General features: G+C 37.1%; 1 protein-coding gene and 1 non-coding gene across 16 annotated transcripts in view; one reads left to right on the top strand and one right to left on the bottom strand.

Annotated features, from left to right (window-relative positions):
• Positions 1–13,867, bottom strand: part of PDE4D (phosphodiesterase 4D) — a 1,576,413-nt gene that overhangs the window by 161,746 nt on the left and 1,400,800 nt on the right. The gene's annotated exons all lie outside the window — the stretch shown is intronic.
• LOC136321209 (small nucleolar RNA SNORA25) lies at positions 12,719–12,845 on the top strand. Its single transcript, XR_010728488.1, has one exon. It is a non-coding gene; the product is annotated as a small nucleolar RNA SNORA25 (small nucleolar RNA).

The raw sequence follows: 13,867 nt of genomic DNA, 5'->3' as shown, positions 1-13,867 counted from the left end.
CAGAAGCAGTTGCAGCCTCATAGCTGATCACCAGGCTGCTAATTCAGAAAGGGGGGACTAGGAGAGAGAATCCAGGAAAGCAAACTCTCTCATCGTTGGACCCTGCAAACGCCAAAAAGCCTTTACTTCCAGCAAGACTAAAGCCAATTATATGACATTGCCATAGATCCCATCAACTGCAAATCCCTACCTAAGAGTGACATAGGGGCAGAGCCTGGGGTACAGAGTCACCGACCAGGAAGAGGGAGAGAAAAGAAAAAGGAAGAAGTTAACCTCTCAAAATCAAGAAAAACCCACAGACTTTACAACTTGATCCACTATTTTTTGTTGTTGTTGTTGTTGTTTGTTTCTTCTATCTTTTTGCCTTTATTTCCTCCACCTCGGTCCTTCTATTCTCTGCCCATCTTATGCTTCCCCTTTCTTGAACTACACTACCCATGAGTGTTGCATTTTATTTTTCTTCTTCATCCTCACCCTCCTTTAAGGTTATACTCCAAAACACTTAACTCTCACTCTCTCCTCTTTTTTTTTTTTTTTGTCTTGCTTTATTTTGTTTTTTTCTCTTCCTATTTTATTTCTTCCTTCGTTTTTCTCTTTTTCTTATTTTTTCCTTTCTATTCGTTTTTTCTTTTCTCATTTTACTTTCCTCCCATATAATCCTCAATCACAAACAAATTAGTTAATTTGGGACTCAAGGCTTTTTTTTGGCTTTATTTCTCTTTTTTGCTTTTGTTTTTATTTTTTTTTTCTTGTTTGTTTATTTTTGTGGCATTTTGGGTCCTCCCAACCCAAGGTCTCCATTGTATTTAGTCTTCGCTCCACTTAATACAACAGATTTTTACTTATTATTTTTATTTTTTCTTCTTTATTATTCTTTTTGGTCCTTTTTTCTGGTTCCCTCTTATCCCTCTCATTATATCTCTTAGTTGACCATCACATACAAGCAAATTATCTTATGCTTGTCTAAGATTTTCTTCCTTCTTTTTTTTTTTTTTTTTTGCATTTAGTAGGTCCCTATTCCCTTTTTTTTTGCCCCTTGAACTCTTCACCCCAAATCAGGCCCTCCATTATAGGCACGATATTTCCCTGAGGAGGGGAGAGGAGGGAAAGAGAAGAGAGAAAAAAAGGGGGAAATAATAAATTATTACTGTTTTTTTTTTTTTTGTCGGGTGTTTTACCTTTTTTTTTTTTTTTAATTTTTACTCTTTATTAATTCTAATTAGTGCTATCAATAAGACCACTCGCAGATGCCGATAAGAAAGAGGAAATCAAATATTATGGATACAAAAGAAAGAGAGGTAACACAAATAGATGTGGAAAAATCTATGGAGAAAAAACTTAACATATTGGAAGCCTTGGAGCTAAATGACAGAGAATTTAAAATAGAAATCTTAAAAATACTCAGAGATATACAAGAAAACACAGAAAGGCAATATAGGGAGATCAGAAAACAACTCAATGAACACAAAGAATATATTACCAAGGAAATTGAAACTATAAAAACAAATCAAACAGAAATGAAAAACTCAATTCACGAGCTGAAAAACGAGGTAACAAGCTTAGCTAACAGAACAGCCCAGATTGAGGATAGGATTAGTGAAATAGAAGACAAACAACTTGAGGCACAACAGAGAGAAGAAGAAAGAGACTCAAAAATAATAAAAAACGAGAAAGCCCTACAGGAATTGTCTGACTCCATCAGAAAGAATAACATAAGAATAATAGGTATATCAGAGGGAGAAGAGAAAGAAAATGGAATGGAGAATATACTCAAACAAATAATAGACGAGAACTTCCCAAGCCTGTGGAAGGAACTAAAGCCTCAAATTCAAGAAGCAAACAGAACACCAAGTTTTCTTAACCCCAACAAACCCACTCCAAGGCACATCATAATAAAGATGACACAAACCAATGACAAAGAAAAAATTCTCAAGGCAGCCAGGGAAAAGAAGAGTACAACATATAAAGGAAGGCCTATTAGATTATCATCAGATTTCTCAGCAGAAACTCTACAAGCTAGAAGAGAGTAGACCCCAATATTTAAAGCCCTGAAAGAGAGGAACTTTCAGCCAAGAATACTATACCCATCAAAGCTATCCTTCAAGTATGAAGGAGATATAAAAACATTCACAAATACAGAAAAGATGAGAGAATTTATCAACAGAAAGCCCCCACTCCAGGAAATACTAAAGGGGGTTTTCCAACCAGATTCAAAGAACAAAAGAAAACAACACCACAAGTAACAGCTCCACCAAGAACACAATAAAACCAAACTTAAACTGTGACAACAAAGGAAAAAAAGGGGGGAGAGGATGGAGATTAACAGTAGCAAAGGATGATGAAGTGCAGAAATACTTATAAGATAGGGTACTACAATGAATATGGTAGGTACCCTTTTCATTACTTAATGGTAACCACCCTTAAAAAAAACCACCACAAAAACACTGGACTTAAAAAAGGTAGCAACAGAGGAAAGAAGTATGGAACACAAACAAACAAAAACAAATGATAGAAAAACAAAAAAGAAGAATCAAACTAGATACAAAACTAACAGAAAGCAAGTTATAAAATGGCAGTAGGGAACCCACAAGTGTCAATAATTACACTAAATGTAAATGGATTAAACTTACCAATAAAAAGACACAGAGTAGCAGAATGGATTAAAAAAGAAAATCCAACTATATGCTGCCTACAAGAAACACATCTAAGCAACAAGGATAAAAACAAATTCAAAGTGAAAGGCTGGAAAACAATACTCCAAGCAAACAACACCCAAAAAAAAGCAGGCGTAGCAATACTCATATCTAATAATGCTGACTACAAGACAGAAAAAGTACTCAGAGACAAAAATGGTCATTTCATAATGATTAAGGGGAAGTTGAATCAAGAAGACATAACAATCCTTAATATATATGCACCAAACCAAGGAGCACCAAAATATATAAGACAGCTACTTATTGACCTTAAAACAAAAACTAACAAAAATACAATCATACTTGGAGACCTCAATACACCGCTGACGGCTCTAGATCGGTCATCCAAACAGAGAATCAATAAAGATATAGTGGCCTTAAACGAAATACTAGAACACCTGGATATGATAGACATCTACAGGACACTTCATCCCAAAGCGACAGAGTATACATTTTTCTCTAGTGTACATGGAACATTCTCAAGAATTGACCATATGTTGGGCCACAAAGACAATATCAGCAAATTTAGAAAAATTGAAATTGTACCAAGCATATTTTCTGATCATAAAGCCTTGAAACTAGAATTCAACTGCAAAAAAGAGGGGGAAAAACCCACAAAAATGTGGAAACTAAACAACATACTTCTAAAAAAGGAATGGGTCAAAGAAGAAATAAGCGCAGAAATCAAAAGATATATACAGACAAATGAAAATGAAAATACGACATATAAGAATCTCTGGGATGCAGCAAAAGCAGTAATAAGAGGAAAGTTCATATCACTTCAGGCCTATATGAACAAACAAGAGAGAGCCGAAGTAAACCACTTAACTTCACACCTTAAGGAACTAGAAAAAGAAGAACAAAGACAACCCAAAACCAGCCGAAGAAAGGAGATAATAAAAATCAGAGCAGAAATAAATGAAATAGAGAACAGAAAAACTATAGAAAAAATCAATAAAACAAGGAGCTGGTTCTTTGAAAAGATCAACAAAATTGACAAACCCTTGGCAAGACTCACCAAGGAAAAAAGGCACAGGACTCAAATAAATAAAATCCAAAATGAAAGAGGAGAGATCACCACAGACATCATAGATATACAAAGAATTATTGTAGAATACTATGAAAAATTATATGCCACCAAATGCAACAATCTAGAAGAAATGGATAAATTCCTAGAACAATACAACCTTCCTAGACTGAGTCATGAAGAAGCAGAAAGCCTAAACAGACCAATCAGCAGGGAGGAAATAGAAAAAACTATTAAAAATCTCCCCAAAAATAAAAGTCCAGGCCCAGACGGTTATACTAGTGAATTCTATCAAACATTCAAAGAAGACTTGGTTCCTATTCTACTCAAAGTCTTCCAAAAAATTGAAGAAGAAGCAATACTTCCAAACACATTTTATGAGGCCAACATAACCCTCATACCAAAACCTGGCAAGGATGGCACAAAGAAAGAAAACTACAGACCAATATCTCTAATGAATACAGATGCTAAAATACTAAACAAAATGCTGGCAAACCGAATACAACAACATATTAAAAAAATAATACATCATGATCAAGTGGGATTCATCCCAGAATCTCAAGGATGGTTCAACATACGCAAAACGGTTAACGTAATACACCATATCAACAAAACAAAGAACAAAAACCACATGATCTTATCAATAGATGCAGAAAAGGCTTTTGATAAAATACAACACAATTTTATATTTAAGACTCTCAACAAAATGGGTATAGAAGGAAAATATCTCAACATGATAAAGGCCATATATGATAAACCATCAGCCAACATCCTATTAAACGGCATAAAACTGAGGACTTTCTACCTTAAATCAGGAACAAGACAGGGTTGTCCACTCTCTCCACTCTTATTCAACGTGGTGCTAGAAGTTCTGGCCAGAGCAATCAGACAAGACAAAGAAATAAAAGGCATCCATATCGGAAAAGAAGAAGTAAAGCTATCACTTTTTGCTGATGATATGATCCTATACATCGAAAACCCGAAGGACTCCACAAAAAGATTATTAGAAACAATAAACCAATACAGTAAGGTCGCAGGATACAAAATTAACATACAAAAGTCCATAGCCTTTCTATATGCCAACAATGAAATATTAGAAAACGAACTCAAAAAAATAATCCCCTTCACGATTGCAACAAAAAAAATAAAATACCTAGGAATAAACATAACAAAGAACGTAAAGGACCTATATAATGAAAATTACAAAGCATTGTTAAGGGAAATCGAAAAAGATACAATGAGATGGAAAAATATTCCTTGTTCTTGGATAGGAAGAATAAATATAATCAAAATGGCCATATTACCCAAAGCAATATACAAATTTAATGCAATTCCCATCAAAATCCCTATTTAAAGAAATGGAACAAAAAATCATCAGATTTATATGGAACTATAAAAAACCCCGAATAGCCAAAACAATCCTAAGGAAAAAGAATGAAGCTGGGGGCATTACAGTACCTGACTTTAAACTATATTATAGGGCCACGATAATCAAAACAGCATGGTATTGGCAAAAAAATAGGCACTCAGACCAATGGAACAGAATAGAAAGCCCAGAAATAAAACCACATATATATGGTCAAATAATCTTTGATAAAGGGGCCAACAACACACAATGGAGAAAAGAAAGCCTCTTCAACAAATGGTGTTGGGAAAACTGGAAAGCCACATGCAAAAGAATGAAACTCGACTACAGCCTGTCCCCGTGTACTAAAATTAATTCAAAATGGATCAAAGACCTAAATATAAGACCTGAAACAATAAAGTACATAGAAGAAGACATAGGTACTAAAATCATGGACCTGGGTTTTAAAGAACATTTTATGAACTTGACTCCAATGGCAAGAGAAGTGAAGGCAAAGATAAATGAATGGGACTACATCAGAATTAAAAGTTTTTGCTCAGCAAGAGAAACTGATATCAAAATAAACAGACAGCCAACTATATGGGAACTGATATTTTCAAACGACAGCTCAGATAAGGGCCTAATATCCAAAATTTACAAAGAACTCATAAAACTCAACAACAAACAAACAAGCAATCCAATAAAAAAATGGGAAGAGGACATGAACAGACACTTCTCCCAGGAAGAGATACAAATGGCCAACAGATATATGAAAAGATGCTCAGCTTCATTAGTTATTAGAGAAATGCAAATCAAAACTACAATGAGATACCACCTCACTCCTGTTAGATTAGCTATTATCAACAAGACGGGTAATAGCAAATGTTGGAGAAGCTGTGGAGAAAAAGGAACCCTCATTCACTGTTGGTGGGACTGTGAAGTAGTACAACCATTATGGAGGAAAGTATGGTGGTTCCTCAAAAAACTGCAAATAGAACTACCTTATGACCCAGCAATCCCTCTACTGGGTATATACCCCAAAACCTCAGAAACATTGATACGTGAAGACACATGTAGCCCCATGTTCATTGCAGCACTGTTCACAGTGGCCAAGACATGAAAACAACCAAAAAGCCCTTCAATAGAAGACTGGATAAAGAAGATGTGGCACATATACACTATGGAATACTACTCAGCCATAAGAAATGATGACATCAGATCATTTACAGCAAAATGGTGGGATCTTGATAACATTATAAGGAGTGAAATAAGCAAATCAGAAAAAAACAAGAACTACATGATTCCATACATTGGTGGAACATAAAAATGAGACTAAGAGACATGGACAAGAGTGTGGTGGTTACCAAGGGTGGGGGGGGAGGGAGGACATGGGAGGGAGGGAGGGAGAGAGTTAGGGGGAGGGGCAGGGGCACAGAGAACTAGATGGAGGGTGACGGAGGACAATCTGACTTTGGGCGAGGGGTTTGCAACATAATTTGATGACAAAATAACCTAGACATGTTTTCTTTGAATATATGTACCCTGATTTATTAATGTCATCCCATTACCATTAATAAAAATTTATTAAAAAAAAAAAAAAAAAAAAAAAAAAAGAACTACCTGGGCCCACAGAGACCCCTCCTCCAGCAACATCAGCATAACAATGGCCCTTCCCTCTCAGGAAGGTAATTAGTAGTTTCACATGGGCAGTGACATTTTAAACCATAAAACTGAGCAAACCAGAGAAATACAGATTTTACAAACTCATTTGCCCAACACACTATTTTCTAATTTATCCTACCAAGGGGATGGCTTTTTTGTAATCTGTCTAGAGACTGTGTCTTTTAAAAATATGCAAAAGTTGCCTTAAATATACGACAAGCACAGGGAACTCCTTTCAGAGAAAGCTTCATGCCGGTTTGATTCTATGCTCTTACAACTTGTACTTTGCCTTCATGGTACTTACGGCATTACAATCACATATTTTCTTAAAACCTTTTCCGTGTCCAACTAGACTCTAAAGTAGGAGTTGTAGCCACATAGCTCACCTATGTGTTCCTAGCAGTTATTATAGTGCCTGGTACACAAGTTGATAACACTTTGTTATATAAAGTTGGGTTGCTGTGTCCTATTTAATAGTTGAGATGTTTCTCACTAGAAGTTTTTGAGAGGACATGAAATAATTCTATATCCTGATGAATGACTTTATCATGGTCATTCCAAAACACGATGGACATGTGGTATTCCAAAATAAAGTCTTACTGGCTCTTGGTGAAATAAAAATTAATAATAATAATAATAATAATAATGTTCCACAGTTATACACACACAGACCTTAATGAAAAGTTTCAACAGCTCTCATTTGGGGGTGACTGCTCTTTAGGTATCTTCCTATTTTGTGATATTAAATATATAAAGGATAGGAACATAAATGTCCTAATCTGGAATCACAGTTCTAGTATTTGGTAGTTGTTCTGTTGAAAACAGTTTTAAGTTGATGAGGAAGTAATCCTGTGTTGGGCCTCTCATTTTTTTTGCTTGAAGTTCTAAAGTCTACGAAGCATTGACTTAGCAGAATTTTGCCATTGGCACACAGACTTAAAGATTTTGTGATGCATTTCTTAGTTTCTCATTGTGTGGGGTGCCAATTTACAATCCCTCCTTCCGTTACTTTCCTGTTCATATATTTTGCCTATTCTGATGCTCCCTGTGGGTATACCGTGTGCTCACCCAGATTTCACTGGAATAATTAAAGATATAACCTTTAAAAGTAAAAGTAAACTAAGTTTTCTTTATTTTTTTTTAGCAAAACAGAGAGACAAAGACACAGAGAGAGAGACTGACAGATAGAGAGATGAGAGTATCAACTCATAGTTGGGGCACTTTAGTTGTTCATTGATTGCTTCTTATATGTGCCTTGACTGGGGAGCTCCAGCTGAGCCAGTGACCCCTTGTTCAAGCCAGTGACCTTGGTCAGCAACCTTGGACTTCAAGCCAGTGAGCCTGTGCTCAAGCCAGATGAGCCCATGATAAAACTGGCAACCTTGGGGTTTTGAACCTGGGTCTTCAGCATCCCAGGTCGAAGCTCTATCCACTGTGCTACTACTTGGTCAGGCAATCTAAGTTTTCTCTACATACATTAGACTCTCCTAATGGTGTGCCAAGATCACAGTTGAGTCAATACAGCAATTTCCCTGAACCCTTGGAGTAAATGAGTGGGAACTAAATACAAACCACATTCTTCACTTACTTTAGTATTCACTAGAAATATAATTATCTATGTGTGCCATTTGGGAAACACTGACCTAAATGACCTTTGCATGATTCAGTAACTGTGTAAGTTGAACTCAAGAATACTAAATCTCGGCCTGATCTGTGGTGGCGCAGTGGGATAAAGCGTCAACCTGGAAACACTGAGGTTGCCGGTTCAAAACCCTGGCTTGCCTGGTCAAGGCACAGATGGGAGTTGATGCTTCCTGCTCCTTCCCCTTCTCTCTCTCTCTCTCTCTTTCTCTCTCTCTATCCTCTCTCTCTAAAAATAAGTAAAATATTTTTAAAAAAAGAATACTAAATCTCAAAACTATTCAAAGGACCTTATTCAATGGAATAATAATATTTCAAATTTTATATTTCATTGCAGTACATTCTCAGGTATAGTTTTTTAAAAAGTTAATATAGGGAAGCATACAATTAATGAGCACATGAAAATAACACTAGCTTCATCCTCCCTTACAGAAAAGTTCCTATTGCTACTCTTGTTACGTATACAGGCATGGGACTTCATGGCATTTAAGGCGTGTTGACATTATTAACATTTCCACTTGATTGTGGGAAGTGGTATTCATTTTTAGCTCTGCCTTGAAATATTATTAACCTGGTTTCAACATGATATATTAAAAATGTCCTTGTCAGTCAACCCCACAGGCTGTAGAAATGATCATGTTAAACATGTTCATCCTGATTTCACAATGGTAGCAAGTGAAGACTGTTCTGGTGAAGGGAGACCTTTCTATTGCAGCAGGAATATTCTTTTCTTTCTTTCTCTCTTTTTCCCTTCACTTTCCCTCCCTCCCTTCCATCCTTCCTTTTTTTCTTTCTTTTCCTTTTTTTTTTTTTTTGAGAGAGAAAAAGAGAAAAGAGAGACAGACAGGCAGAAAGACAGGAAGGGAGAGAGATAAGAAGCACTTTAGCTGTTCACTGATTGCTTCTCATATATATGTACCTTGACCAGGGGGTCTCCAGCTGAGCCAGTGATCTTGGGCTCAAGCCAGTGACCTTGGACTTCAAGTCCGTGACCTTGGGCTCAAGCCAGTGACCATGAGATCTTATCTATGATCCCATGCTCAAGCCGGTGACCCTGCATTCAGGCTGGTAAGCCCGTACTCAAGCCAGTGACCTCAGGGTTTCAAACCTGGGGTTTCAGTGTCCCAAGTCGGTGCTCTATCCTCTGTGCCACCACCAGTCAGGCATAGCAGGAATTGTCTTTCTTCTTTTTGCTAAAGTTGGTACTGTGATTACTGTATGTCAAAAAATATATTTGCATCAAATATTCTGCCCATCCACTGTTTTTCCATTCTCTTATTTGGAAAATTGGAAAATTCAACACAAAAATCTTTCTCTCTCTCTCACATATATACACACCTATGAAAATCCTGTCAGGTGCATGAAACACAAAAAGCAAAAAGAAAGAGATTTTGGTATAAGCATGAAGAAGATGAGAACTATTCTCCTCCTCGCTACTCACAGCCAGAATTACTTTTCCAGTAGGGATAGCAAAGTGGATGCTGATTTGATGGCATAAGATTTCCATGGCTTTAGAAGTAAGAAGACCTGGGTTCAAATTCTAGCTTCGCCACTTCTAGCTATGTGAACATAAGCAAGTTATTTACCCTCTTTAAGTCTCAGTTTTCTCATCTCTAAAATGGAGTTGAATTCTGAGGATTTAGCAAGATAATTTATTTGAAGCATTTAGTAAAACACCTGGTACAAACTAGGCACTCAAGCAACAGGAGACACAGCACTAAACTAGAGAGCACGATCTATATTAGGACATTAAGGAAGGTTAATTTAATAAATCTGTGGTCTGATTCATTTTAATTCTGCCATTAAAATATAGATGAGTACACGGGGTCCTGTGTATGGCCTTCCCTTGGGCACAGACTGCTTCCCCAGCTTCCTGGCTAGAGTAGCCCCAGAAAGTCTTGGTCATCACTGCAGTTGCCTCATCATTTCTGCCTCCCCACCCTGGAGGGTCTGGCCTCAGAAACAGCCTTTGACTTGACAGGAACCACTCAGCTATGTGTAAGACATGTGGAGCCTCTGCCTTCCCCAGGGACTTCTGGCAGGGTCAAGGTTCTGTAGAGCAAACCGACCAATGAGACAAAAATGACATGTGAGCAGAAAAACCGCTCACCCCTTTCCCCCCAAGTGGAAGGTTCTATACAACCTCGTAAGTAGTATCTTCTGTAACTTAGCAGCTAGCTTTATTTCTTGTAAAGATGTGACAAGTTCCTTAATAAATTGCCATGTATTACCTTTCTTTTCCCCCCTTCTGCTATTCCTTTTACCACCACTCACTCTTGCTTCCTTGGTTTCCCGTGACTTACCCTCCACATAAAAGGTTAGAATGTATGCTATCTCTAAGGGAATTCAGGCTAAGACTGTGAGATTTAGGGAAAAAAATGAGGCAACTGGAGTAAAAAAAATGAGAAAGAATAAATTCATAATACTCGACACCAATTTTACTTATCTATAGTTCCTTGGATTCCCTCAATAATAAAAGCTCTTAAGGCCACCTTATTAACAAAGCAGCACTGATAAAATCAGTAGAACAAGGGGCCTTTGAAGAGACCTATCATTCCTTTCCTTCCATAGAGTCTAATTTCAATTATAACCTAAGATAACATGTTTGGAAAAACTTAATGCTGTTTTGTAGGAGAGAGAGGGAGAGAGGGAGAAAAAGAAGAGATTTTTCCCTTTGAAAAGTCATGTTCCTTTGCATTGAACTAAAATGTAAGTAATAGGACGTTAAAATGTTACTCTTGCACTGTTTTTTCCTTCAGAAATATGCCCCTATTTTATAAAATAAACTCTATGTTGCGGTTCTGCAAAACAAACAAACAAAACAACAAAAAACCAAAATGCAATTTTCACATTAAACATACATTCTAACATCTGGCATTTCTCTTAGTGCTTGCACACAATTATCCATAACTGCAGTTTTTCCAACAGGGGACCACAGTAGTCGCTCCGATTCATTCCACATTATGTGACCCTCTCATATAGTGATAATGGTCTTTAATTCCAGTGCCCATGGCTGCCATCTTCCTTCAATTTACAGTACATGGAATAGTTTTCCTCTTGTGTTTTTCATGACATCAGACATATGAATTCTAGGTTGTAACTCAGGCTCCCCTCATCCTCATTTTCTGTGTCCTTTTCTGACTGCTTTTTGCATAGGCACATTTGCTGAGTTGGCGCCTCACAGGTGGTTTGGTTTGTGGCATATTTTAATAGCTACGAAACCATGGGTTCAGTTATTGGGTTGCAAAGAGTTACATAATGCATGTGCAATTCAGTGCACTAACAAGAGGATTTTCCTAAGACCCCAAATGACCCAGGAAATTGACACAAGGAAGGGACTGCATCTCACCAGATATCCCTTTTCACGTATGTGTTTATCCTGAAGAGCACACCCCTACTCTGAAGGATGGTGGTCTTTGGACAGCAGATCTGGTAATCCTCCAACTACCCTAAGGTATGTTTATTTCTGTTGCTATTTGGTTCATTTCATTTTGGTTTGGTTTGTTTTCTGTCTTAGTGATCAGGGCATTTTTTGAGGAGTTTGGCATAGAGTAGTAGCTGTTTTCTCTAGGAAATCCTTAACCTGTCAAACACAGCCAAACTATTGTGGACAGTATAAATCCAATTGAATGAGATCCCAGTCCCAGGCTGATTGTCACAACTCCTTTCCTTTTCCTTGACACTCCTGTTTAATTGACTTCGAACCAAGGAGGTAAGTATGATGCTGCAGTGATGTTAGGAAATTCTGGGCCTGTAAGCACAGCTTTCTCTGGTCTGAGCTTACTTTCCAGAAATGCCCGTCACTGGTGCAGGAGGATAAAATTCATCCCAGTTCTATTTACCTCATTGTTCTCATAGTTCATTCATTCATTCACAGTATATACCATCTTCTAGGTGCCAGGTGAAAGGGATAACATGTTGAGCCAGATCCCTGCCTTATGCCAAGAAGCCATGAGATTCTGTTGAAATACAGGTTTTGACATTCATTTCCCAAATCTTCATGTATTATAAGGAGGACTAAGAAGAAGTAAATAATGACATTAACTTATTTGTTCATTACACTGGGGAACAAATTTTTTTTCATTTTCCGTTGCATGAGGTTTTAGAACTGTTTCTATATATTTCTGCATCGCTGATTCCAAATCTGAAATCCTTTTTTGGAGCATGCTCTAGTTTTTATGCAATTTTAATTTCTTTTTGTTATAGTTAATGGCATGCATTGGTTTTTAAATTGGAGTTAAAGGGCAATGATTCTTGGATTGAACATAACCACAAGGCAATTAATGTTTTACAAACATCATTTTTGCATAATTGTAGTTGTTTTTAAATGTAAAAAATTATTATCTGAATAGGTCATTTCAAAGAAAGCTTATGGGACCCAAACCGGGAGCTCTTAACGCTATGACCTAAGATTGACATTCTCCATAGGATATAATAGACACTCAGTAGTGCTATGTTTCCCTAAGGAGAATACATTTAGAAAATAAAAAAAAAAAGAAAGAAAAAAAAATATTATCTGATAAAAACACCCTCTTATTTTGTTTTAAGATTGAATCATGGCTTTTTCGAGTAGGCGTAAATGTAAGAATAGTCCTGACACCTTCTGTTATATATGTGGCTGTTACACACTTCAATGTCAAAGGCGCAATATTTCATCATTTGTGACACGTGTATATATTGCCTATTTTCAGGGGTTCCAATTGGTTATTCAACTCATCTGCGAGAAGATTGTAATGACATAAAAACAGTCCTCGACTTTCTGAAGTATGAGGAGCATAACTGAATCATTTTTGTGGATCTTAAAATGGTAAATTTCCTGCTAGGACAACAGAGAGGTTTCACAAAGTATCCTTGCTTTCTGTGTTTGTGGGACAGCCGAGCTCGGGAGAAACACTGGACACAGAAGGAGTGGCCAAAACGTGAAGCTCTGGAAGTAGGTATGCAAAATATTGTGGATGAACATGTAGTTAATCGAGACAGGATCATTTCTCCCCCCACTTCACATCAAACTTGGCTTAATGAAGCAGTTTGTTCAAGCTTTGAATAGAGAAAGTGAATGCTTTCAACATATTATTTCTGCTTTTCCTGCCTTGTCTTTCGAGAAGATAAAAGCAGGTGTATTCAATGGATCTCAAATTCGAACCCTGATACGAGACGAATAATTTGCCAGGAAGATGGATAAGGAGGAGCAAGCAGCATGGCAGTCTTTTGTGGCAGTTACAAAGAACTTCCTTGGCAACAAAAAATGCAGAAAACGATGAACTTCTGGTTCAAAGGATGCTGTTGGCTTTCCACAACATTGGATGTAACATGAGTGTTAAGATTCACTTCCTGAACAGTCACCTTGATAAGTTTCCCGAAAATCTTGGAGCTCTTAGTGATGAGCAGACTACTGCTGGAGCATCAAATGATCAGATTGTCCTCAACAAGTACACAAATGCAAGAGCTTCAAACACCAATTTTTGCCTGAATAGAATTTAAATAAATTTTTGCGCAAAT

Source organism: Saccopteryx bilineata, chromosome 1, assembly GCF_036850765.1.
Source record: "Saccopteryx bilineata isolate mSacBil1 chromosome 1, mSacBil1_pri_phased_curated, whole genome shotgun sequence".
Lineage (NCBI taxonomy): Eukaryota > Metazoa > Chordata > Mammalia > Chiroptera > Emballonuridae > Saccopteryx > Saccopteryx bilineata.
This window is presented reverse-complemented; position numbering and strand designations above follow the sequence as displayed.